The following is a 27,169-nucleotide window of genomic DNA, read 5'->3' on the forward strand; positions in this document are numbered from 1 at the left end:
TGTTTCCTTTCTTATTGTGAACAAGTTAATTGGGGAAATTTATATTATTGTTTCCTAAATGAGTCACTTCCCATTGCTCCCCACAATAAATGTGTAACAGCTCCACAGGGAAAATAAAGGGTTTTCTTAGAAAACAGAAGACTACTCCAGACAAGAAAAAATGCAAAGAAGAGTAAAACCCACCTGGATAAGTCAACAGGCAAGAAATTCACCATTTCACTTGACACTTTGCCAGAAGGCATAAAACAGGAACAAAGAAACATCCTACATAACCTACACCATAGAGCAAACCCCACTGTCTCTGACAATGGCTTTTATACCTTTTGGTGTCAGCTAAGAGAACTGAGCAAAAGCAACTAAATATAAAGACAGAGGACTGTAGGAAATTGGAAATTAAAGTCCTTGCACATATCATTAATGAAACCTAAAGAAAATTTACTTTTTGCAGCCATCATTTTCCTGAAGAAAATGTGTCATTGTTTTCAATTTACTGCCAACCTTTTTTTTTTTTGTTTGTTTTCAACAAGACAACAAAACCTGCCTTAAATGACTGCTCAGGGCATCTGCAGAATGTGCCACTGACACCTTGAAGAGCTTCCATTTATATAAAACAGAGCTGAACTGGCAAGCTGCAGAGACATTCTGAAGTGGTCTCTTCATCTGTAGTTACGGAGATTACAATACACGTGAGAACACCAAAATAGCTTTAATCTACCTCTCTTGGGTACCAGGAGCCATGATGCCACAGCAACACAGAGATTTCGTGGGACAGCCAGTCACTTGCATTTCAGGACACGCTGTACTGCAAGAACAGAAGGGCTACTGGCACTTGAGCTATCAAACTTACCTCAGCCTCGGGTATGCCAGGCCACACTGGAGTGATACCACCTCAAATAACACCAGAAGTTTTCCTTCTGCTGAATGCCTTTACAAGGCTTGCTGCTCATGCACAATATATAGGCTCTTCAAGGAAGAAGACAGTCAGCAAACCCTTCTTGACAAGCTAAATAGACCCAGGTGATGAAAATAAGCCAAATGTAAGAGACTTTCAGCTTAGAAATTAAAGGAAGCAAACAGGCAATGCTTAGGGCACAGTTGTCAAACTCACTTTCACTGGGGGCCACATCACCCTCGTGGTTGCCTTCAAAGGGCCAAATGTAATTTTAGGATTGTATATTGTGGGAGTAAGGCTCAGGGGATTGCCCTAGGTAAGGCTTGGCTTTGGAGGATTTTTTGAGAGTGACTGTGAATGCTCCTGTCCCTTGTTTGAAGGAAAATCATTCCATTTCCTGCTTCAGCTCTATATTATCTGACTGAAAAATTGTCAATTCTTTGTTTAAAAAAAAAAAAACCACAACAGGAAATGTTTTGGATTTTGCAACTTAGCCTGCTAGAACCATGACTAGTCTATATATACCAGCTATACAGATGATAGTTAAAATGTGGATGTAGCATTTTAATAGGGTGAGTTGGCATAGGTAGAAGACTATGCATCTCTCTAAATTTTGTATGGTTTGACTAACAATAATCTCCCTTCTCCCAATCTTCATCTAAAACCAGCTGATAGATCTATTCAGCTTATTCTCAGCATCCTCTGCCAAGATAGCATGTGCTATGTATCTTGCAGAAATTAAATGGAAGCACAGAGGTTAGTCATATAATATTAGATGTTGATTGTCTTGTTAATGGCAGGTTTTTAAGGAACAAGTGAGTAAGTTCCTCTTTGGTATCAAAGAGTTTAATAACCTTAATGCAAATCACAACTGAGACTATAAGTGAAGTACTGATCCTTACTATTTTGGCAGCCCAGTGTGTGTGAGCAATTCTGTCTTCTTCCCCAGGACAACTACCTGCAGCAAAGTTGAACGCAGCTTCTAAGTGTTTTCAGGATCAGAACTACCCAGTTTCTTCAAAGCTTCACCTTCTACTTCCCTACTTCTCTTTTTCAAATTTTAATTCATTTTAAGGCAGCTTTTTGACCTCCTCATGCATAAAGAATTGTGTTGTCTCCCCGTACATGCATAAGCAATAAACTGAGGGGTTCATGTATTTGCTACTAGCCACTACGGTATGATTTTTTTTTCAGGTTCCATTCTGCTTAATGTATTTCACTGTATATAACTATAACCAAATTTCTTTATACTTTGAAAGACTTTTGAGTGGTTCAGCAACAATAAGGCCTGACTAAAAGGGCATTTGAGACAATACTGAGAGTTTCAGTTCGGCAGTTTTGGCCTGCAGCCACTTCTGATATTAAGCAACTTAAAATAGCTTTGAGTTTGAGTAAAAGTCCTGAGGTTCCAGCACAGTTTGATTGATGTACAAGTGACTCTTCTGCTACTGTGTTTGTAAATTAGGGTGCTTGGTGCTTATTACATTGACACCAGCTTACATTTCACTGTTCTTTAAATGTGCATTTCTTTATTGTGTTATTTTTGTTTGCAGCCACTAGAATACCGGGGAGTAATTCTTCCTATGATCTCTAAAACACAAACTGCCACTTTGACACAGCAAATAACAGTCCTGTCCATAAACCAGCAACATATAGTATTCAACTCCATGCTTTGCCCACAGATGCTAGAATAGTATAGTACAGACAGAAAGGCATCTGTATGAAAGATGACAAAAATGTAGCACATGTTCACAGTGACACAGAAGTTGAATCAGAACTAAATTTGCAGAACTACACTCTGCATCATGCCATTAACTTCGCATCTAAGGTCTTAAGAGGCCATATTGCTCAATGTGAATCTGCTTCAACTGGATGGTCCAGCATTAACCACCCACCATAGGGCATCAATTACTCATTGAACACTCCTTTTCCACAACAATAAGTGTTCTGTACCTGAAGCATTCATCCATGTTCTGCGAAAGAATAAACAAAAGCACAGGCTTCAAACTTCAGAGAGTTAAGAACTCCTGTCAAGAGCCAAGTGAATAAAAAAGAACAGAAGCAAATGTCTCCTGAGAAAGTGTCATGCAAATTTGGTCTGTAATATGATGCATCACATTGAGTGCGTAACATGACATCCTGCCAGGTACCGCCACAGGATCCTTGGAAAGGTAAAGATGTTGCAGGTAAAATATAGTCCTGACACATTTAACAGTTACATAAACTGCTGGATGTTTCAGGAAGCAAGGGAAGTTGTAGATACTGAGGATGTTTCTTTTACCTGTTAAGCTATTACATTTTAAGCTTTGTTCTCCTGGCTTTTCAATCAAACGTACAACTGCCATTTCCCTTGTGAAGCCACAGGAACCAGATTTGTTTAACAGAGAACAATTTGAACATATTGGTGTAAATTCAAATCTAAAAGGGAAAACTCGCTATATTGAAGACTGTGAAGAGTGTCAAAATAATATTTAAAAGCAACACAATCTGAATTTTAAAAAAAGGAAGCAGCTTGTTTTACCTCTTCTTTATCTCTACTAAGGTGGAATTTGGCTATTGCTCACGATAAGGATTGAACTTTATAGTGATGATGCCATTGCTGGTTTGGGGTGGTTTAACCCACTACAGTGGCGGGTACAGCAATCTTCAAAAATTTCCCACTTAAAGCTTGCAGATAATAATAAAAAAATCCCAGATTCTATTTGACAAAGTGCAAGCCAGTGACATATGGTTTTCTCAAGGTAAAATCATCTCTCTAAGGGAACTTTACATCCATCAGCTTTATAATCTTCTATTGTATAAGTGTAGCTGAGTACCTTCCCACACATCTTACAGTGGCTTCAGGACACGTAGCAGTATTAAGCTGAAAAGTTTTCAAAATGTGTTTTTACCTTCTTTTTTTTCCCATACACTATTCTCCATCTACTCTACAATAACCAATTTTTATGTGACTTTAGAATGGCTTCCTTTTTACAGACCAAGTGAAATAATAGAAATGAAATGTTTTAACTTATTAGTACTGTTTGTAGCTAAAGGCTATTTCAGACTCGAAAAAAAAATCCAATTAATTAGATGGAAAATGTATCATTTATTAAGAAAGATACAGTATTTTTGTTCAACTATTAATCCAATATGGGTGGGTTTCATGACCATAACAGTTCACCTGCTTGACTTCTCCCCTCCCCTACCCCCCATCAAGCTTGTGATGAGATGGAAGGCCAAGCAAACCCTCGAGAGAGTGGCTCCTACAGTAATCTAGGGCTTGCAAGCTTGTCTCATTTCTACTCAGAAAGAAGTCAGATCAGCTAGGTGTGCTACACACAAAGGTAACCTGGACTGATAGTCTTCCTTCCTCACAGAGCACTGCTTCATCAACTTCCCTTCCTAATTTGCACCATTTCCTAGGAAGAATCTGAAGTAAAAATCTTTTCTAAAACATTACACAAAAGAGAAAGATATTATGGTCTGAAAGTTTATAGAAAGTCTTCATTAAACATCAATATTGTTTATGAGCCAATGCATCCTAAAATGTACATCTCAAAATACTGCTAAGTTAAGAAAATGCAACATAAAGAAGGGTTCACTGAAATAAGAGTTTAACAAGAATATTCCATAGATTCGAGAAACCAGAAGCTGATTTAGAAGCCAATATGCAGGTTATTTAGAAAGAGCTTTAAGAAATTAATGACCCCAGCTAGTTAATATTAATTTGCCTATGATGAATGGGTCTTAAATTAAACTGACCTGCGTTTGAAGATCTAAACAATGCCACTCAAACTTCATCACAACACATCTTCTATTTTTATACACAAGTTTTGGGCTGAAACTTGACTCAAAAATTCCCAACTATGACAAGCAAAGCTGTTCTTAGGGAATTTCCATTCCAGATAAAGGCAGGAGCCTGTGATCTCATGATTACTAATTCATCAGAGTACACAGTTCAAGCAGCCTCAATTAGCTTCTGTAGAGGGGAAATTGTTTACTTAATCTCCCAGTACTCCAAAATGGTAAAGCATGTTTCCTTGACCATCCCACTCAGCAGCATATTCACTGGTAGAAAAATAGAACTACTTCCACAATAGGAAAACCAGAAACTTCTTGACACTCACAGAAGAACTTATTTAACTACCATTGTGACAAAGATGACATCTACACCCATTGCCAGCAGTAACACCAGGTGTATTACCTACTCTGTCAGCATTCACCTACCAGTCTTTAAGGTGCCCAAGAAAAACAGTCCCTTTTGGACAAGCTGATCTGTTGTCTCTGAAAGCAGGTTTTGAGCTCCCGGAGGGGTCACCCAGCACACGTGTGTGTGGAGGGGGGTTTCAATGTGCAAAGACCATAACCAGTAACTGGCACTTGAAAGAAGGTGTTAAGGCAGGAAGAAAAGCCTGATCAGTATTTCCTATCCAGTTGACATGCTACTGTGGACAGCCTTTCACCTCTGAGCTGCTCACTCTGGTCATCAACAGGTGAGGATTAGAGAGCTTTCAGTTTGCACCAGGAATGCTAAGCAAGGTGTATCTAAAATTCTTAAACTTTATTTTGTACTACATTCCAGAAGGTCCAGTGAAAAACCTCCATCTCTTAATTACAGATAGCAAAGTGGGCAACCATCAATTGCGAATGAACACTTTCTGTCTAACCAAAAGGTGATCGCAAAACAGAGCCTGCAAATTTGCCTGTGATGCTGATATTGCTGGTTAGTGATACGTTTACCTGTTAACCTGGGGAGGAAGGTTTCTGCCAATTCCTTTTTGGGTAGTCTACTTCTCTCCTGCTTTGTCTCATCTAGATTTGGTGCTCACCCTTTACTGGTGTAAGCAACACCAAGCTAAGGCAGTATTATTCTTCCAGAGCGTGCAGGTTTTAATAGTGTTTCAGGTAGGGCCTTGAAGCATGCTGCCTACATATACTCCTACAGCTCCCACTCCTCTGTACATTTTTTTTTTTTTTCAGGTAGTTAATTATACTTGGAAGGAAAGTAACAGTGAATCATAAAGATTTCTACCAGTTTGGCAGCGTCATCAGTGGTTTAGGAGCTTAGGGTATGGCTCACATATTCCTATTGAAAAAAATTTAAGTAACAAAGGTTAGATTGCATAATTTATGTGTGAAAAATCATCATTAGCCTGCTTAGTATATTTAGCTAGGCTTTGTCTAGATTAATGTGGTTCTAATTCTTAGTTTAAGATATTCATTCATCCTTGATTCAGAGCAAGGCTCCTTGTGGATCACCAAGCTGTGTAACTTAGTGACAAACATAGCTTGGGTGTAACAGAATTATTCTGTAGGGTGCTTCACTTCCATTCCAAAGCTGTGTTTTTATCATTCCTCCCTTCTGGTAGGAAATCTAGACTGTCTAAACTTCCTTAACAGCTTCTTTGGTAACTGCAGACATTTCACTCAAAAGCACTGGAAGCAGAGCTTGTAGCGAGCTACACTTCTAGCCACAATGAGTTTCAGAACTCTGCATGTCTAAATTAGGAATTTTCCTCGCCTGGTCCAGAGTAAATACACTAATTATGATAATCTGATTGCATATTTTGTTATGGAATAAATGTTCACAGGACATCTATTTAAGTTGATGGAAGGAATGCAATCAAGTTCAGAATTTGGCTTAACAGTGTTTTCCTTGGCTGCTTTAGACATTAACTTCTGCAGTGGAGCATGTCAAAATAAGTGGTGTGGAAGAAACAACAGGAAAGTTGGAAAGAATTTCAGAGAGTCTAAGGTGGTCTGCCTTTCTGTGCCCAGATAGTCTTTTTTTCCTTCATCTGGCACGAAATGAATTGCTTAACAATTAATTGTGTAGAAGACAAAATATGACCATTACTTTAAGAGGGATTCCTGCTGTTAGTAAAACCATTATTTGCCTGATAAAAATGGGGAATGAAAGGAACATATAGAAAAAAATTTAACTCTCCACTTTGATCTCAAATGAGGACTTAGCTAAACTGCAGGACAATGAGCTTCATCATTCTGTTTTGTCACCAAACAAACCACTGAATGGTTAAAGTGACATTTTGGACTGCAAAAGGTAAAAATGTCTTTAAAGAAGACTGATGTATTTCCTAATGCCAACATAAAAATCTCAGAACCAGCTAGAATTATGACTGACAGAATTATGAAAGTTATCTGTTCTAAGCAGCGCTATATTTCCAGTAATATTTTTTTCAAAGCTGTACACACACACAAACAAAATCGGTAGGTGTTTTTTGGAGTTCTAATATGTTGTCAGAGTTTGATCTTGGCCAAGTTTCTCTAAACACTCTTAAATCAGGAGATTACTTAGTGGATGACTGGCTCCCAATCTCCCAACCTTTTTCATCTGTTTCCTTTTTTCATTGTCCTTCTCCTCTCACAGAATCTTGTTCCAGAAAATTGCTTAGTCTCATGAATCATGTTTGCAGAAAAATATTTAGTCACTGTCAGTGATGGAACTTTGACTTACTCCACATCAAGACTATATCAACGGCAATAGAAAACATTTCTTAAAGTGAATATGCACCTATTTAACAACAGGAAGCTTTTGTTTCAGATACAAAGAAGCAGAAATAAAGGAAAATTAAGAATGCTTGGATGGTCACTGGGCAGCTGGGGAGAATCCTGGGGCAGACAGAAGTGCCAAATGAAGCTGTACTGGTTATGTCTCTTTATTCTATAACAGGTCTTTTATGTATAGAATTATACAGCTCTTCAAGAAACTGAGATTACACACACATATGATATGGGAGCAACATATGCATTTTACATGTATCTGCCTAATGAAGTCCAAAGATGCTCCCAAACTTTTACTAGACATATTTTACATAGTACCATAGATTATGTCCACCTGGTTCTCTCACCTGGTGATAGGCATTTTCTTCTGAATGGCCTTCCCCTCTGCCTTTTTGTGTCATTCCAGGATTGAGACAAATTAATCTCCTACCTTCTGCTTCCATTTCCTAAGTATCTTCTACAAAAAATCCTCAGAAAAGAGGATTAACAGTTCTAGATCATACCAATGAGTCTTCTGGGTCACACCTAGTCCAGCATACATTCAAATAAAACTAATTTCTATTCCATACATTGACATTAACCTCCTATTCTATACCTAGAAAGCAACAATTTCATAATGATGTTATTGTTCAACAGCCACCCAAAGTCAGAACGAGAAATACTCCTATTATTTAGCCTTAACATTTAGTCGCTCCTGGAAATAGCATTTTACCACCAAAATTTTATTAACAAATTGGAGAGACTTCTGAGGCTGCATAGGGAAGTACTGAGCATAAACAGTAGCTAATGCTGAAGCTATATGCATCAAACACACAGAGAAAATGTAAAGGTAAGCTTAGATTAATCTAGCTATTTGTCTGTTCTGATAAGGGGAGACACCAGCAATTTCAGGAAATTCTCTGGTTTTAAACAGCAAGGTGCTGATGTCTCTTTTCCTTTTATGTACAGCGCCCAGCACTATGGTGCCCAGACCTTTGCTGGTACTGTACCTAAGGGTAACAGCAGTATTGCAAATAAAGATCAGCATGTTTCACAGAGTGACAAACAAGACATGAAAGACTATTTTGGGCATGTGATAGAGAAGACCTGCATAAAGAAATAATCCAGGTATTAAAATGAGTTCCTAATAAAAATATAAATAGGAAAAAAGGAGAAACTGAGACATAAGAAAAGCAGAAAACTTATTTTACAAGATTCTGGCTATGTCAGAGGAGAACAAGATGCTGTCCTCACTCTCCACTTCAAAACATCTAACATCATCTCATCTAATTCTGCTGCTCTGTGTGAATACCATGGACCAACAGAATTGACACAAAAGCACGGAAGTCAAGCTCTATGCTACTCTGCCCTGCAGTCTAGGCAATGATTCTAGCATCTGTTGCAGCCTCTGTGAAGAGATTTGCAGTGATAGTGCAGAGGTAATAACTACACAGACAATAAGGTATCGGTCACGTCTCTTTGGAGGCCACTTATCCTTTTTTATCATGCATGACTCTGTAAGAATGTGCAATGTGATAGTCCAGAGAGAAAAAGCACTAGGCTGTCAAGCTGAGCTTTTGCTGGCTGCAACTCAGATATGAGACAAAGTCATGCCCATCTTATATAAAGGCTGATAAGAAGGCCATGTGCTGTTTATGCTAGATCAGTGCACAATTAGAAAGTCCTGTGCTTGTATTAGTAAGTACACTGATAATCAGCCTTCAGAAACAAATGAACAAACGACAAAAACAAAACAAACAAAAAACACACACACAAAAGCAAACAAAACCCACCACACCACAAAGAATGGAAAACTGAAAATCTGAATGTCTGTATATCAAAAGTGGTTAAATCCTTCTAAAGAAGGAAGGGCAAAGAACAGAAACTGCTAAGATGAACAGCTTTTGAAACAGCATGATTACAAGTACCTTCCCCAAGTAGGGTGTCAATCAAGCTATTGAGTTCATGAGTCAAGAAGTCCCATGCAGGAAATGAATTCCATTGTGCATATTCCTCCTGTGGCCACAGCCTGTTTGCTTAGGGGACCAGAGAACTTCTCTCTCTTGGGATTTTATTTTTCTACCTTGTCTGTCAACACATCACAAATAAGGCTTTAGCACAGAAAAAATATTATGGCCTCAATTCCCTATTAGCACAAAGGTTTTCTCTTCAGTGCAAATAGAGGTGTTTCAGTTTCTCTGTTATCTGCTTTGTAGCACTACAGATGAGTGCACAGCTGCCTGGCAGTGGTAAATCAGAGTTTGCATTTTCTCCTCAGGTGAAATATCACTGATTTAATCTCAAATAACATTTGAAACACATACTTTTAATTTACAATATATTTCTAAAAGATCTTCTATTCCACCTACAGTTTTATATTAATATTTGTTGGGTTTATGAATATGGAAGTAAACTGAAGGATTGTGGGCAGCCTTGTTGCTCATGTCCCTGTTTCCTTCTGTCCTGAAGAGCAACCTCCCATCTCATCAAAACTAACAACTTGTAAGTTCATCTCACCTTTACCTTTGAGAACCCCGCTCTGATGACCATGGCTAAGGCCACAGCAAACTCACTTCACAAATAAGCGCAGAGGCAGGGTTCACACCTAACTCAACATCTTGCACCTGCCTCTTCGTATCAGACAGTCCTTTTCTCCTCCAGTATATGAAGTGAACACTCAAAGCACACAATCTTTGCAATTTTTTGAATGATGTATAAGCCTAAACCACAGAAATGGAAGTTTGAAGATGCCTGTGTTGGCAGAATACAGACAAGCCCATGGTAGTGGCAGAAAGTCAGGAGAATGGTCCATAGGATCAAAAGGATCCATCTACATTTATCTGCAGCTCCCTTAAGCAACTAATTGTCAGGCCAAACCTACGAAGCACAGAGTCCCATTAAAAACAAACAAACCAACCCACCACCAACCAACCAACCAACAAAAACCAACAACAATAAAAAGCCAACACACACAAGCACAAAAACATAATGGATTTAAGAGAGACTGAATTTCTCATTTCAGAGTTCTATACTTATCTCAGTGGGAAGAAGGGATGACTACAGAAAATTCTGATGTAATCATCAATTAATACTAAGTAACTTTTTTTTTTCCCCTTAAAAACATCTTTTGTTTCCCTTTATAGCTTCATGTAACAGATATAACAATCGACTGGGAAACATCATCCATGTGTAGATAGTGCACACGCTCAAATCCAGTCATAACATGTAACATGCTAGTGAGGCTGAGGGATCTGTGTGTTTGTGCATGAATTACAGACAAAGTATTTGTCAATCCATAGCACAGGTTTTCCATAGGGGGCAGTAATATTATAATACACCATTTTCCTAACCCATGATTTGACCTCTTGGTAATAACAAAGGAAGTTTAATCTGTTTTTGTTACAAACTTGTAGTTGAAACCATAATAGTAATCAGAAATAAAGGCCAATATGTCCAAAGGCTGATTTAGGAGTATTCAGTGCAATGGTATGTGCTAATATGTTGTCTGCCTTAGGTATTTTTTTAAAAAATGGGAGATTATTTGCAAGAGAAATTGTTTTGCTTTGTTAAAAAAAAAAAGTACTCCTATTCCTCTTACAGATGTGGCCCTGTTTCAAGAAGGACACTAATTCAAATAATTGCAAGAATAAAATGTCAATTAACTCTTCCTTATGAGCTATGATAAATTATTTTAGGGTGAAGCTATACATTTTTCTAAAGGGTCTTTATTACAGCCATGTTGACAGGACTTCAAGTATGGTGTTATGGTCAGTACTACTCTCAAGCAGCTGAAGTATGTGCTGCAGCAGGTGCCACAAGTAGAACATAGATTTGCTTTGACATTAGAACGTAGGGTATAGGGTGAGCGCAGGATTGTTTGAGGGATTTAAAAAGAGCTTATGTTGCGAAAGGTTTGGAAAAGCAGAACCATCAGGATATAACATTAGTCAAAGCAAAATGAATTCGAAGAAATCCTGCCTCTTCATCACAACAGTTGTTTGTACTTCATGATCATCGGGGTCTCTGTCATTAAAGAAATATTTTGCTACATCTAAAGGAAAAGCTCATTAAAGTGTAACCTCTTGGTGAAAGTAAGATCAACATATTAAAACATGTTGTTTGAGTTTTAAAAGTTACATTTCTGCCACAGAACTGTAAAAATTGTATTTGCAGCTATTTTCCAAAATCTAAATCATAGTTTACAGTTATTTCACATTCTCAATAATGCTGTCTTTGTAAAAGTTAATCTTGAATCTTTGCACCAACTCCCAGTGTCACACAGGCTATTGGTAATCAACATATTCCCAGTCCTTCAAGCACAAAGTGGCATAGCAGATGACAGCTTTTCCCAACCAAAGAATCTCTCTGCATCTCTAACTTCATACATTCTCAACGCAGATTGAGCAATTCACTCTAACAAAGTAGGAGATGAAAAGCCCTCCCTTGTTAGGCACAGCAACACCTCCCTGCTGACACACATACACTTCTTGCAGCCGTAAGCATGTATGTGCTCCTGTGTTTTCACGAGTTGAAAACACTCTACGAGGTTGTGATCCACACAAACGAAATTTCTCCTATCAGAATTTCTTCACAGTATTTAGTAGTTTTGGTCTTTGCAATGTCATTCTACAAAGCTATTTATTATTCCTTTTCTAGTACCTGAGCAATGGTACAACAATATCTAGGGTTTTTTTTTCCACAAATTACTCCTGACTTTTCTTGATCCATCTGCAAAATCAGCTTCTTGTTTTGTATATGAACTAAGGTCACATATAACTTGCAAAAATAAAGTGAAATATCTAACCAGTCTGCTTGATAGTTTATAGACTTGAGGTATGCCAAAACTATAGCTAAAATCTATGAAAAATACACAGCCAGAAAACATCAACCTCACCTCTGATTCAAAAAAATAGAGCAAGATTCTCTTATATTAGAAAAAAAAACACATTCTATGGTGTTCAGTCTCCTTAATGGAGTTATGATGGTTTATACCAGGTAAAATTATTAGTTTTATCTTAGTAAGTGTAGCATTTCTCTTACAGAAGGACTTTTAACTTTACATTAAACAATGTCTTCCAACCTCCAATTATACACAAGTGATTGAGAACAGCAGTGTTATCCTTCAACTCATAAGGCTCTCTGAACAAATATGTTTCCCCTGTAACTTCATAGAACCAGTGGAATTATACCAGGAATAAATCTGTTCCAGTATCTTCAGTTACTCTATTTGGAAACCAGTCATTTGCCTGACCTTCAGTGCAAGGCTAAAAACAGCGTTTGTCTGTCATCAAGAGCCAGTGAGATTTCAGATAAAACAGAAGTCATGGCTCCTGCAACGAAATTCCAGGAGTGTCCATCAAAGGCTTGCCAACAATAGCATCTCGCTCAGTCAATACTTTCATACTTTGATAAAACTAAGAAAAAAAAGGAAAGAGGAGTCTTGACATTCGGAAATGGTCATGCCACAGACACTCAGTACTTGGGACAAAGTATGTGAAACCAAAAGAACTATTTAATTATATTCTACCTAAACTTTTATGACTTGAATAGCATTTTTTGTTGGTTGGTTATGATTATTTTGCTCCTATTGGGAAACACTACTTCTTGCTACTAACACCACAACACATTTAAAATAACATATAGATCAACACAAAATAAATCATCTTTGTTCTAAATCCCTATACAAATATTGTGAACAAACACTGAAGCAAAAACAGGACTATTTATTCTCCAAGCTTCCAACTTCCTTGTTTAAATTAAAATACATTAAGCTTGTGTTAACTAGAATAGGAAGATTGTTATTGAAGGATAGCGGTTAGGCAAGACTTCAAACTTTTTCCTTATGCTCCTATGCCAGAACATAGGCTTGCAATGCTCTCTCTTGTTTCAGATTTGACCCTGGCATTTCTCTGGACATTACTCAACGCAAAACTAAGCTTCAATATACTATCCCAGTCCTAGCAGGATATTGATGAATACTTTGATAGTGAAAAACAGGAATAGTGGAACAGTCATTTCCACATGCATCCTAGATATCACTCAGTATACACACAGCTTGCTAACAACCTCACTATCCTGGAATATACACGTACACTTCCAGTATTGCTGCAGTTTTTCTAGTCTTTTAGTTACTTCCTACTTGGGTTCCTACTTAGAGGATCTAAACAGCCATCTTTACGGGAAGACTAAGGATAAGAGCGGGTTGGAGTGAAGCTAGAAAATGAGCCATAAAGAATGAAAGATGGAAGTGTCAGAGGCAAGAGCAGAAAGGAAAAAGACAATCCATTTAAAGACAATGTCAGGCATTACAGGAACAAAAAGCTGCATTTCAAAGCTAAGCAGAGGATAAGATTCATACTATCAATTTCTAAGTGCAGCTTATAGGCCACGGTGCTCTCTCTGTTATGTTACCTAATTAAATTGAGAACTGTCACAATGCAACCTATTTGCAATACAAAGCGATACAAGCCACCAGAGGAAGAGAAGAAAGTGTCACAAGACACAAACCATTGGCTGCTTGTCCCTGGTGTGAGTAGTGTGCAGAAGTTCAGTCAGAGATGCTGAGCCTGCTGGGCAAGTTTTGTAAACTCATTCAAGAAGAAAATACCCAAAGCCGACAAAACTTGTCTAAATAGGTAAGGCATACAAAAATATTAGCAAAAAGAAACAAAGCACTTGGGAGAAAAATCCAAGTCACCATGTTCTTGAATACTAAATGAATGAAGCTGGACAAAAAAATAAAAAGATACCATCAAAACAGTATGGATTTTTACTTATTCTGGTAGCAAAGCAAGATAAACTGAACAAAATGTAAGTCATGGTGTGACAAATGACAGAGAAAGGAAATAAATATATATATATATATATATATTAGTATATATATCAAGAGTACCTGTTCATCACAGGGATATAAATAAAAAAGCAGCAGAGATGTTTCTACAGGCCACATACACCCAAAGATAAAAACACAGGTCATGGGCAGTATACATTCAGGAAAGAAAATGAGGAGAACACTTCTTGCATACCAACTATAATGTAAAACTAAGCTCAACTAAAAATGTACCAAGGACTTTGCAAGTCACCACCACCTTCATCTGTTCTCAGATTTTATATCTTTCTAAACAAACATGCTTTTACTTCATTTTATTTCCTTTATTTTCTTTTTTTTTTTTTTAAAAAAAACTGAAATAAACTAAAATAAATGAAAATATTCAAATAAATATTAAGAAACAAGTAGATGTTTCAACTTCACTTCTTCAAGGTGGTTACCATTACCTCTTTTAAGGTATTAGAACTGAGTCAGAAAAATGCTTTTCTCTTTATGACACATTGAGAAAAAGAATTTTTACTGAGTATCACCTCAATGTGATTGTAGCAATGGTGAGAGGATATGAACAGCTTTGGAAGATGGCATGCACCCTCTTTATTTTTTTTTTTTTTTTTTTTTTTCAGAGAGACTTTGGCAATTTGGGGGCTTTCTTGCTCGTTCCTGATCCATATTTTGTTATTGTAAAATTTGGTTCTATGCAATGGAAAAATATAATTTAGAGAGTGTTTTCTACACATCTCTCTTTACAGTATTAGCATATCCCAGGTCAGTCTCACCCTAGTGTGGATGCATGGGCTAGACAGACACTACTCTCAGACAGCAGTCAAGAGCAGATACTTTTGCGGAAGATTAAAACTAAGGACTTCTGGCATCCAGGCCAGAACATTCACTGCGGATGTCCTAATATTAAATGCCAACAAGGAGAGTTTCTTCCTAAACCTTTTATCTACACACTGAACAAAGAGCTTTAACAATCAACTACATGGCAAGAGCTCTTGCTTGGCCTTCTAAGCTTGGAGATGCATTTAATATCAGGACTCAAATCACTTTCTGCAAAACCAGTGGAAGAGGATCAAATCTTAATATAGACAAAATAAATAAATCAATCCTGCTTATAAATCCTCTTAGCAATGATTTCCTCAGATATAACTCAAATGTCCAGTTTATAAGGCAAATTATTTTAAGTGTTAACCTAAAACTACTCCTTCGTGCTGTCTCCTGACCTACAAAGTGTTTTAATAAAACAAAAAAGGTTACAGACCAAATTAAGTAATTGAGCTAAAGACTCAGAGTGGCAAGAGAAAAAGACATCTACCCATATTATCAAATGCCATGAAATTCAGATCTAGCTTTGAATTTCTTCCTCATGAGAAGGATCATCATCTCACACTGTACTTACAAACTACAATACTGTACAAGAGTGTCCTGTCTCCTTTCCAGGTTGTCTTTACGACACATGAACTCCACGGAATCGTGGGTGGAATGTATAAAAGATCTCATTGCAGCTGCTTGTATTGCACCTGTTCAAGGGATAAATAAAGCAGCTAAGTTCTAGTTTTGGTTTCATTCGCTACTAGGCCCTTGATATGCAAAGAAATGATATACCACCTCCTCATCTTGTCAATCATTCTGCAAATATGTCTTCAATATTGTGGAAGTGATGATCACTTTTTTTGTCGTTGTTGCCAGGAATGTTCCTGCAAGCTGGGATAACCTCTATGACAACTTACATGCACTGGGAAAAACCAATGGCTCTTCACTTCTTATTCTTCCGGACAGCAAGCAACCCTGTTCATGTAAATTATCAATCCTTACACCTCTTTCCATTCTAGGAAAGGAATTGCATCTAGACTTGCATCTAGATGAAACTGACCTGAAATTAAAACTTAATTAATTCACAAATTCTCTAGAGCTTACAGGAGGTTTATTCTGCTTTGTTTTTTCCCCCCACTTTATTCACCTCAGACTCCCAAAGCTAGAAACATGTTATCATGTTGTATAAAAATACTAGATCTGTGTGAGTTGGTTGAAAATGCAAACCTTTCTGATGTCTCATTGGGGTCTTGCCATTGGCATTTAGGATACACATGCACATCTCCACAGGACACATTTCCCACAAAATCTTGTAGTTCCTGATACTCTGCAGAACAGGTGTGGGGTAGGTTTTTTTTTTTTGGTGGGTTGGTTTTTAACTCTTTTGCTCACTTGCCTATTTCTTTAGGTCACCTAAAGAATATTTTCTAGAAATTCAATAAAGTAAATGATGTTACTCTCAGAAGACACAACATGGGCTTTGACAAGATGCACATATTCCTGTGTTTTGCCATGGAGAGCTAACAAATGTTCACAGCCACTATCTGCTTGTATTTTTTTTTTAAAGATGATTAATGTGTCCTGCTATCTATGATCAGCATATTTTCTTCAGAGAAAATGTTGGAGATTACAGTCTAAAATAACGTTTTGTAGGGTGAGGAAGCAAAGCTCAGCAGAAACTTAAGCCCAGAAAGGCGGAAAAGGGAGTTGCTGAGGAACAGGACAAAACCATCATTTTGTGGGCCATGGAATGTGTGGTTGTAAAAGGATAGAAGTATCTTCCAGGATTTCTCAGTGAACATATACTCCATTCTCAACACAAAAATTATACCACTCTTAGTTGCAGCTTGGGTTCCTCAAGATAGTGTAAAAAAGACTATTTAATAAAGAAACACGTGTAACCAGATTAACAGGAAACCTGACAGCTACACACAGAGCAGCTGTGAACCTCCATAAGGTGCCCTGTTTAGCCAACTCCTTCCTGCACCCTTCCACCCTGCATAATCTCTTTGCCTTCACTGTTCCACTTTCTGGAAGGGTCCGTAACTTTCACTTTCCAAATGCAACCTTCATCTATTTACTCCTTCACTCACAACATACTTAATCTGAACATCTTTGAAAGCTGGGAGCAAAGAAAGGCTGGCAGACTCCAGGAGGGAGAATATGGAGGCTAGAGCACAGAAAGGCAGATAGGGGAGGGAGTCCCCATCAGCATCCCAGGCATATGGAAGGAGGACACAGCAGAGTGCCAGCCCACATGGAGCAAGGATGAATGCCCAGGGCCAAGGTTAGAGGTCGCCCACATGACCACAGACCACAGCAATATCAGTATTTGTCCTTGCAGCCAACTGCTACAACTAAGGCATACGGTTCTCAAGTGTGGGAAAGTTTCTCCCTCAGAAGAGAGGATAGTTCTGGTGTGCCTCAGGGATAGAATAACCAAACAATTCTGGCACCCTAATAATCTGTTCACTCTTTCCATCAGAGGCTTGCCTCCAACGGCCTACTACCCACAACTCCATGCATTCATCCTGAACTACTGACAACTATATGCCAACACAGCACATACTTTAATTTTAGAAATATTACACTGAAAAGAAGCACAACGAAGCAGCAGGCAATTAAACTGTTCAAATAGGTTTGGTTTGTTATTGTTCAAACAAGCCGTGACACTTATAGACCTTTGACCATGTCATCAAGAAAGCAAAGCAGACACGAAATAGAGACGTCCTCATCCACCCCACCCCATACAGCTGGCAAAATAATTTAATCTGGAATAATTCGTTAGGTGATTTAAGCAAACAAGTGAGATAAGAATCTTCTAGACATGAAAGTAATTTTGACAGCAGGTCAGGAGAGTACTTTTATTTTGCAACTCCTGTCAAAAAATTAGCAGAAAGACTCTGTATTTATTTCCTAGCGTTGTTAATCTTAGCCAATGGATGAAAAAGAACATCTTGTTTCGGCTGCCTATTGCTTTTTTAAACACCTGCTATAGTACCAACTGCCCTTGGCCATTTTTGAACCAGCTATGACTAGGTAAGGAGAGAATGCTGACATTCTCAAATAGAACAGGATGGTTGCAGTGACCCCCAGGATCAAGAAAAGGCAGCCCAAATTCACCCTAATACCAGAGCATTCTGATTTGGCACTACGTATCAGAATCTGGGGTTACAGGTAGTATTTTTGGAGTTTAGGATACCATGGCTCATTCCAGAAGCTTGAAGTAAGTGTAGCATTCATTCCAATTCAAAATAGCTTCCTAACTTACAGGATGCTTTAAATATAGCATGAAAATCCCACAGAGACTTCTGAAGAGTGTGGATGGCACCCTACCCAGGTATAATAAGGGCTACAGTACCTTACAGTTATTTTTCTTCATGCCAAAGACTAATTGTCACTAATGCTGGCTTTAAACTGAAGACCCATAAATTGTTTAAAGTAAGTGTGTGCCCTTAAGACTGTTACTTTTAATGAGAAGAATGGTTTACGTGTATTAACAAGTATGGCTAACCAAGTGAGGGAGCCAAGATAGACCAGCAGCTGAAATTTTGACCTGAGCGAGGGAAAGGAAGGGATATGGTATGAGCATATGAAAGGCTGAGTTCCTCCTAATCCTCAGATGCCATTGATACAAATCAAGTGTATTTGGAAGGATTTTGGAGAAAGGTTAAAACCTATTTATGCACCATGTCCAGGCATTGAACACCTGTGGCACAGATGATCACAACACCAGCCACGCATGTGGGAAGTGCAGAAAGTAACCCTACCCTTGCCAGGGGATTTGCACGCCTTTAAGACATTTGACCCATTACATCTCCCTAAAAGAAGAGCAAGATCTCATTGACTTTCTGGAAAAATGGCTGCTAGCAACTGCTAACAAAAGGAGGAGTCACCCTGTATGAAACATGTTGAAGATGTCATCTGTATCCATTTGCAAGCTCAAAACTAATTATTTTCATGGTACCTCATTCCCAAACCCACAGATTTCTTACACTCAGAGTAAGTGGGTGGAAAAAAAAGGTCTTTATTCCCCCTACAATTCAGAGCTGGGTGCTCTTGTTCCTGAAATCCCTCAGAACAGCACAGGAACAACTTCACATTTGGGGGAGAAAAAGAAATACTCTTCATGGACCTGAAAATGAAAGTTTTTAGGACTGTTCTCAGATGATACCGAACAGTAGGGCTGAACTAAGCTTCAGGGCCAGCTTCAGGCTGATGGCTCCTATGATCAAGCTTTTATTTCACTTAGGCCCCTAAGTTATGATAGCAGCTAAGTAAAATATATAATTTTTTCCTCATATATGCAGCACATTTTGACAGGTGATACCTGTTTGCTTTTAAATCCATGATATAATGTAAATTACGGGTTAACACAATGTGGCAGCACACTTATTAACATCCTTGTCCTCACTCTGTACTGGCAAGAATTAAATTTTTTAGGAAGTGTCATTTATTGAGTATCATAAGATACTTTCATCAAATTAGGATTTTAAAAAATTTAGACAATTGTAACAAAAAGCCTATTCTGAGATTTTGCTTTCAGGTGACCTTTTATTAAGGCTTTAATTACACTAATACAGAAGAGACAGCCCTTTAATATGCTGTATAAACCATACTCTTTCAATTAGCATAATTCATTTCACGGCATACCATAGCTGACATTGCCAGAGACTGTTTTAAATTAATTTCTTTGCTCAAAACTTGCAAGTATAGATTTTTACCATGTTCAGCAAAAATTTACCTCCTTCCTCATGATCTTTCAATGGGGTTAACTTACCTGGACACTGAGCATCGACCTCTTCCTACAACAAAACCCAGTGAAAAAATAAAAGCAGTATTTTTATTATTATACTGGACACTATTTAATGCCATATTGTGCATTAAAATGGTGGCATCTCAGGTACTTACGTGCATAAACTTCTAAACACAAATCAGTTATATCAAATTGTGTTTTCAGCTATCTCCAATCCACTACAAATGCTAGATTGTTAAAAAAAAAAATAAAATTGTGTTTTGTACACCATTTCCATACTTTCAGAGTGGTACTAAAGGCTGCTGTTTTGTTTTTTGGTTGTTTTTCTTTTTTAACACCTACATTTTACAGAGTTATAAAATAACATGGTCTTTATGCCACTAATTAGACAACAAGAGTGACCAGATGACTACTGCTGCTGCTAGTTTAGAAAGTTATTCTCAATGTATTTGCAGAGATAATTTCCATCTTTGTGGTCCACTTGCTGGAGAACATCTTGCAATAACGTATTCAGGATGGAGCTAATGACAGGGTTATCTGCTGCATTATGAAGACAGCCATTTACTGAGTTCACACAGCAGACACTAATAAAAGGTTCTACCTGAAAAAAGCTTATTATGCATTTTAATTATACAGCAGTAACAGTTCAGCAGCTTTAAATTTATAATTTAATGGTTACCTCCTGCTGTGTTTACTAGTTCCAAAAGATCTGCAAAATTATTAACTTAAATAATACTTAAGTAAATCTAAGGACATTCAATAATACTACATCAACTATATTCTCAACTAAATAAACTCTAGGTCAAAGGCTGAGCAGTTTGTCAGATCAGAATGTTGCCAGGGAACATTGTTAAAAGTTAAAGCCAGAAAAATAAAACAAAACAAAACATAACTCATTTGAGTTGTGGACCTATTTCCTTACTTAAATAAACCTTCTCCTCCTCCATAAAGACACAATAACTATGGTTACCACCACTCGTGAACTCCTCAGTTTCTCACAGTTAACACTAGGCCTCCTACTCAAGGGGAGGGTTATGTCCTCTCACCTTTTGCAGGAAAGAAAGTCACAAAGTCACTATGGAGTGGTTTTTGTGGTGTGACTAGTAAAACTATCACCAAGAAATACTGACAGTATTTACAACCGAGTCGGTAATTGCATAGATGCCGCTCAGCCCAATTATTTCATACACAGGTCACTTTTTATGGACAATGTCACACAAACATTGATGATCCAGATACAATCACACCCCCTAAAAAAAACACTGCATTTAGCAGGTGAAATAAAGAAAAAGCATTAAATGCATTGGTTGTGTATTATGTGTCAGAATAGTGAGAGCAGCAGGTTTGATGATGCAGCATCAACTAAGCCAGTATCTCAGCTATTCCAGTCCATTATTCATATTAATCTGGCCTACATTCTAACAGTGCTATTTTTTCCCCCTGAAGCTTAAAACATGGACAGAATTGAGAAACACAGCCTTAAACAGAGCTGTGCATAATGTTCGCACAGATACTGTGCAGAGTACATAATACTCCATATATACCTCTGGCCTTCAGCAATGAGCTTGGTATTTAGTGATTACTTCAATCACACAGAGAACAGGGGTTGCCTTTCAGTTCTAAGCATGCACTTGATTTAAAGGAGAAATAATTTGACCAAGAACTGTAGTTAGCTCCATATCCTTCATGAAAGTTATTTGGTTGAGTACAGTACCTGCATTCAAATCACTTTGCATTATGATACTAAGATTTAAATAAAAAGTATAATAAAAGGATCCTTTCCCCTAAAATCCTGACATAAAGATATAACAACAAGCTGCATGGACTTTTCAGAATATTTTCTGCAAGGAAAGAAAACAAAAGCTGCTTGTATCATGTTTGACCAGAAAGGACAAAATAGTACATCTTGTGCTGCAACTGTTTCGTATTACAAAAATCAGGTATTTGTTGAAATCAAACCTCCTCTTAAAATATTTGCAGCTTTGGTGAAACATCCAGTAGGATTACCTGTCAGATCTGATATGGTATTTTTGATCAAGACAAGGAATGTTGCCTACCTCAGAATAACTAATCTTTGACCACTTGCACAGCCAAGTTTAAACCTTTTCTGCTTTATTCAGACAAGAGACTTGAATCGAGTCTCCAGTATCCAGGGGTGTTCTGATCCTCAGGCCCCAGAACCCATCTCTTTCTCTGGCCCAATAAATATAATTTAGAAGCAATACAACTAGAGAATTTGCTCCCTCCCTCCTCATCCAACATACACATGCCACTTGTGTTTGACAAGAGATGCAATGATATAATACAAACGCCCTACATACTGAACTGTGATTTATAGTGTAGATACTGACTATTGGAACATCTCAAATAACCAATACCAAATCAGGAGGTTTAGGAGTTACTTTAGGAGTTCAGGCTCACAGAAATGCAATAATTTCTGATAACTCTGGCTGTGAACATACCAGAATTGGCTTGTAAATTAGTTTGAAAGCAAAGACACCATCTAAAGTAACAAGCATTCTCTCATGATACTGACACATCCATACATATAACAAATGGCTGCGTGTAATAAAATTCAGAATGCTGTAACTTCGAATGGGGTGACTCCATTGCTCAAGAACTGATCTACAAATTAAGCTGATTATCCCAGAGAAATGCTGACATCCACAGAGCAGCTGTTTTACCAACAACAAATAGGAAAGTTTCGGAGTATTCTTAAAAGCTGACCTAAAAGTATTTTGTTTCCCCTTCACAAGGAAATATGCAGAGTTAAACTGTAGAAGACTGGAGGATGTGAAACCAGCCATGCATAAGAAACCGGTACAGCTTATCTAGACATAAGACGGTCATTACATTAAATGGCTTGCTCTCCCTCTCAGAAGTTGACTTAGTGCCATTTGAGTTTTGGGGGAAGCACAGTCACAGCAAGAGATTGACATAGGTATGCTAGGGAGTAGAGGAGAGACAGGAAGCAACCAGGAAAAGAGGCTGGTAAAATGAAAGAGCCCAACAAATGTGAGAAAAATCTTCCTGCTCCTTCAGAGACATGGACTGTGAAATGCTAGAATAGGTTGGGGTTTTTTTCCCCTTCAAAGAGCTGTTTCAGGCTGCTTGTATCAGAATAACTCTACAGATCAGCTAATTTCATTTTTTTCCTATTAGTGTTTGCCATTTCCCCTCACTGAACTCATGTCATCCCCAGATTTCAACTTCTTCCTCACTTAATAGAATAAAGCCAAAATAATTCTCTAACACGTTTGTTTTGTTTAAACACTATTTATTTCAGCTTCAGAGTCTGGCTTTTGGTTTGGAACCCAGGAAACATTAAAAAACCCTCTATTAAGAAATATAAAACTGTATGGATAATCACAGAATGAATGTACCAGTCATGAGTTACTGCACTGTTCTGGGTAATATTTCTGCCATCTCAGACAATTATAATTTTTGCATACCTTTCAGCTCATTGCATCACCTGCAAACCAGTCTGCCTCACTAGAAAAACTTGCTGTTCAGCACTAAACAGTCACAAATACATGAAGAGGCTCTGCTATTGCATCCATCCATGTACAATTGCAACATCTTGGGTAACATGGCAACACAGCACTTAGATAATTAACTATGCCTAAAAGCCTTCTTAGAGAGGATTAGGTCTACAAAATTAATGAATTCTGCTTGCTTCCAGACAGCTCATGGTTTGCTGCCCACACCAATTTGGAAAGACTAGATTTATGCATGTGATCATGCCACTGGTGAAAGCTCTTAGCATTGCCAACAACCTGCAAGTCTCATTCTTTTCAGTAAGACTGACAGATGCTCAGCTTTTACTGTAAGTCTGTCAATACTGTCTTCCTACCTCTCCTACCTGCCCATGACATCTCATGACAGAATTTGTTCTAGCGGGTAGAATGGTCTGCAGGGTGGGGACTGGAAAAATATTTCAAAAATCTTCCCAGATTATTTTCTAACACTATTGTTAAAGGAGTGTGAAAGCTGCAGACTGACCTCAACTCTTTCCCACTTGTTTTCATTTCCTCTTTTCCTGTTTCCACCCCATTACCCAAGTCAGGCACTTATTTTTGTCTAAACAAGAGATAAGCAGAAAAATCCATTTCAGGGGGACACATCTTCACCTGTCACCCAGATAACTGACTGTGACTCCTGTGTTATATGCTGTTGAATATGCAGCAGTGAGCTGATCACCTGGACCTATCTGAAGGGAAGAATATACAATGACTCAGACAGCATTTTGAAGAGTCCTTTAAAAGAGAACGGTTGTTCTAAACAGCTCTGAGTAATTCCCTTCCTCGTCTGCTGTTTTAACAGCATTCTCATGAAGAGAAGCATTAAGCAATGCCACAATCTTGTATCATGCTTTTGTCAGTAGGCTTCAAAGACCTTCGGGTTTTCTCCCCTGCTTCTCAGGTGGAGAAGTGCAAGCTGAGTGGGAATTGCATGGGGCTGTCTGATAGAGTACAGGTCAACAGACAGCTAAGCCACAGCTCTAGTTCCTAAATCCAGGGTGCCCACTTTAGATGTGGGCTAGCTTCATACTGGCACAAGACTAGCTTCCCCTTTTGGGAGGGTGCTTGGAAACATGCAGGCATAAGACTCTCAATGGGACAAACAATTCTGCTGTCACCACCTGTTGTCACCATCATCTTCCTCAGGAGCTCAGAGGCAACTCTCTCATGGTATGACTTGCAGCATGACAGAAGAGCACAGAGCCTCCACGAAAAAGGATGAACCTTTTTGTTCTCTATGGCCCTCCTGCTGCTTGGGGTTAGTTAGAGTATAATGAGCATGTCCACATGTAAACTCTATCTGCCTGCATACCATGCATATGTAGGGAAAAGGGCCATGGTACATCTGGTATTAAAAGCAATTATAAGACCCTTGAAGTGGAAGTGTTTGGTGTTCAGGACTCATCTTGCACATAGAAAGTCTAATCCCAACTCACTGCAGCTGCAGATCAAAACCAGTCCATAGGTAAGTGTATGGCATCCACTGGCAACATTTAGAGTGGTGCGCCCTTTCTAAGAAGGGACTTTACTTCACAGTTATCTTCCCTCCCCCACTCCACCCACCCCAACAGTATCTTAAGAACATCAGTACAGCTTTCCTTTTCCCCCACGGTAAGATTGCAATTATGTCTAAATTCACAGCTCAACTCACTTATGACTGCAAAATGCTTATTAATGGGAATATCTCATCTGTTTCGAGACATATTTATGTTAAAGATACTAAAGAAAAAATAGACTTTAAGAGTATTATCATCAAAAGCCATGTATTACACTGTGTTCCAATTAAAAAATACCACAACCAGCAGGCATTCCTACTCCAGCTCCCCCAAAAAGAGGCTTCATTCATTTCTGCATGCCTGCTTTTCCCCTCTAAGGCAGGCTGCAAAATTCAATTCCATCCCAAAGCAATGCTCCCAATGAAAAAATGGGCCTCACTAGGAAAGACTTCAAAACAGTTAACACTGCTTTCTGACACTTCTACTGCAGGCAATGCAGCCAGCGGCGTGAAGAGGTAATTCCTCCGCATCTCTGGGAATCAAGCCATTGCAGATTCACTCCTACTCATCATATGCTCTCAAAAGCCCCATAAGAATCATACAGCCTTCGGGCATACTGAGTATACTTTAAGGGATTATCATTTGAGACAATGCATTCTTTGGGAAACAACTGTTTTTTCATTTCTGATTGTGTCATACACAGTGCAAGTACCATAGACCCTTGACTGACAGCCTCTGGGTATGACTGAATTACTTATAAAAAAAAATAAACACCATACAGTGCAGGTTGCAAAGTGTCATGAAAATGCCTACGGAAATACGTTGGCATCTTTCTGTACTTACCTTGGGTAGGATAAGGAAAGAAATACCAACACTACTTATCAGTGAAATTAGTATAAGTTTATGAAATTAGTTTATTTCTATGGGCAGAAGGTTTTTTGGTTGTTTATGGTGTTTTTCATAACACTGACAGAGCAGTCTTCTTTGCAATTACTATGCTGCTTCTGCAAACGGGGTTATGACAAATTCCTCTCATCATCATAGGACATAATATTAAGGTAAATGTGGCTCTGTCTTCAGAGAAAGGAATATTGTGCAGAAGAATAAGGGAGATCAAATAATACAGAGCTTTATAGTATAAATATGAAATAACATAGTTAAGATTTCAGAAACTCACCCATGACTTTGAATTATGATATTAGCAGAGATATAAATGTGGTACCAACAACAGACTATCTTTTCATTGTGAAAAAACAAGTTTTCAAAGTAGTGTAGGTGGTTTTTTTTTGCTGTGAAACAGACCTCATTTGCATTTTATTTGTTTGTCTGATTAAATCATTCTGCTATTCCCTTTAAACACTTATGTAAGTAACCTCTCCTGTCATTGCTCTGCAAAATAAGCCTTCTGCAGGTGATTGGTGGAGGAACCAAGATGTCTCTAAAATGATCTGAACATTCTGGAACAGACTTGAGACTGTCAGGGGAAGAAGAAAAAAAAAGAGGAGGGAGCTGCAAGAAGTAGTAGAAAGCAGAGTTCCCAAACCAGAAGTTACACAGAGCTATCTAGTTTGATAAGAGAAAGGTAGGTAAGGGAAATGCTTAAAAGTTTCCTGAAAACTATCTAATGTTTAAAACTTTTAAGAAACTGAGCTAATTTAGGTAATAAAACCACTCCACTGCAACACCTTAAAATATTGCTCTTAGGAAAACAAACAAACAACAAAAACCAAAAAGACAGCTAGGAAATAAGTGGACTAATCTGTAATTGACAGATACACCAGATAATTAATTATTAAATCACATGCTGTTTGTCAGCTGCAAATGGAAGTCTTCTGCATAATTTAAGACTGTATTTTAAGCACTATTGAGTCTTCTGCTTGACATATCTAATTTTATTCAATTATTGCTCCCTTCCAAAAGAGAGGACATGTATCCTCATCTTTGTCTAGTTTTAACACCTAGGCTTCATGAATTTAGAAGAAGTTATATGTTTATTTGCTAGAAACATAATTTTATATTCCCATTCATAGTTCTTCTACTCCTTTCCCCCATCAAGTAGACAGGACTAGTGAGGCCCCTATCAGCAGAAAAAAAAAAAAAAAAGAGTCAACACCATACAAAATAGAACTGGAAGCTTATTTTTAAAAGATAGTATTGTCATTCTTAAAAAAATATACTGACCAGAACTGTCTTCCTGAGGCATCATCAGTGCCAGGTTGTACCTTGAACTGGTATATTTAAAGGCCATATTATATTTTCTTTATTCACACCTAGGTGCAAACATCCTTTGTTTTCATAGGCCAGGTCAAAGTGCACATATGACTAGTTCACTGGTATTTTCCAACCTAACCAAGCTCAACAACGTTTTTTTGCTCACTT

At 38.0% G+C, this 27,169-nt stretch overlaps 1 protein-coding gene and 1 long non-coding RNA gene across 22 annotated transcripts in view; both read right to left on the reverse strand.

Annotated features, from left to right (window-relative positions):
- Nucleotides 1-27,169, reverse strand: part of LDB3 (LIM domain binding 3) — a 127,848-nt gene that overhangs the window by 93,321 nt on the left and 7,358 nt on the right. The gene's annotated exons all lie outside the window — the stretch shown is intronic.
- LOC135579782 (uncharacterized) lies at nucleotides 10,945-27,165 on the reverse strand. Its single transcript, XR_010473547.1, has 2 exons — nucleotides 26,972-27,165; nucleotides 10,945-26,867 (listed from the first exon to the last, which is right to left on the reverse strand). It is a non-coding gene; the product is annotated as an uncharacterized LOC135579782 (long non-coding RNA).

This window comes from Columba livia, chromosome 6, assembly GCF_036013475.1.
Source record: "Columba livia isolate bColLiv1 breed racing homer chromosome 6, bColLiv1.pat.W.v2, whole genome shotgun sequence".
Classification (NCBI taxonomy): domain Eukaryota; kingdom Metazoa; phylum Chordata; class Aves; order Columbiformes; family Columbidae; genus Columba; species Columba livia.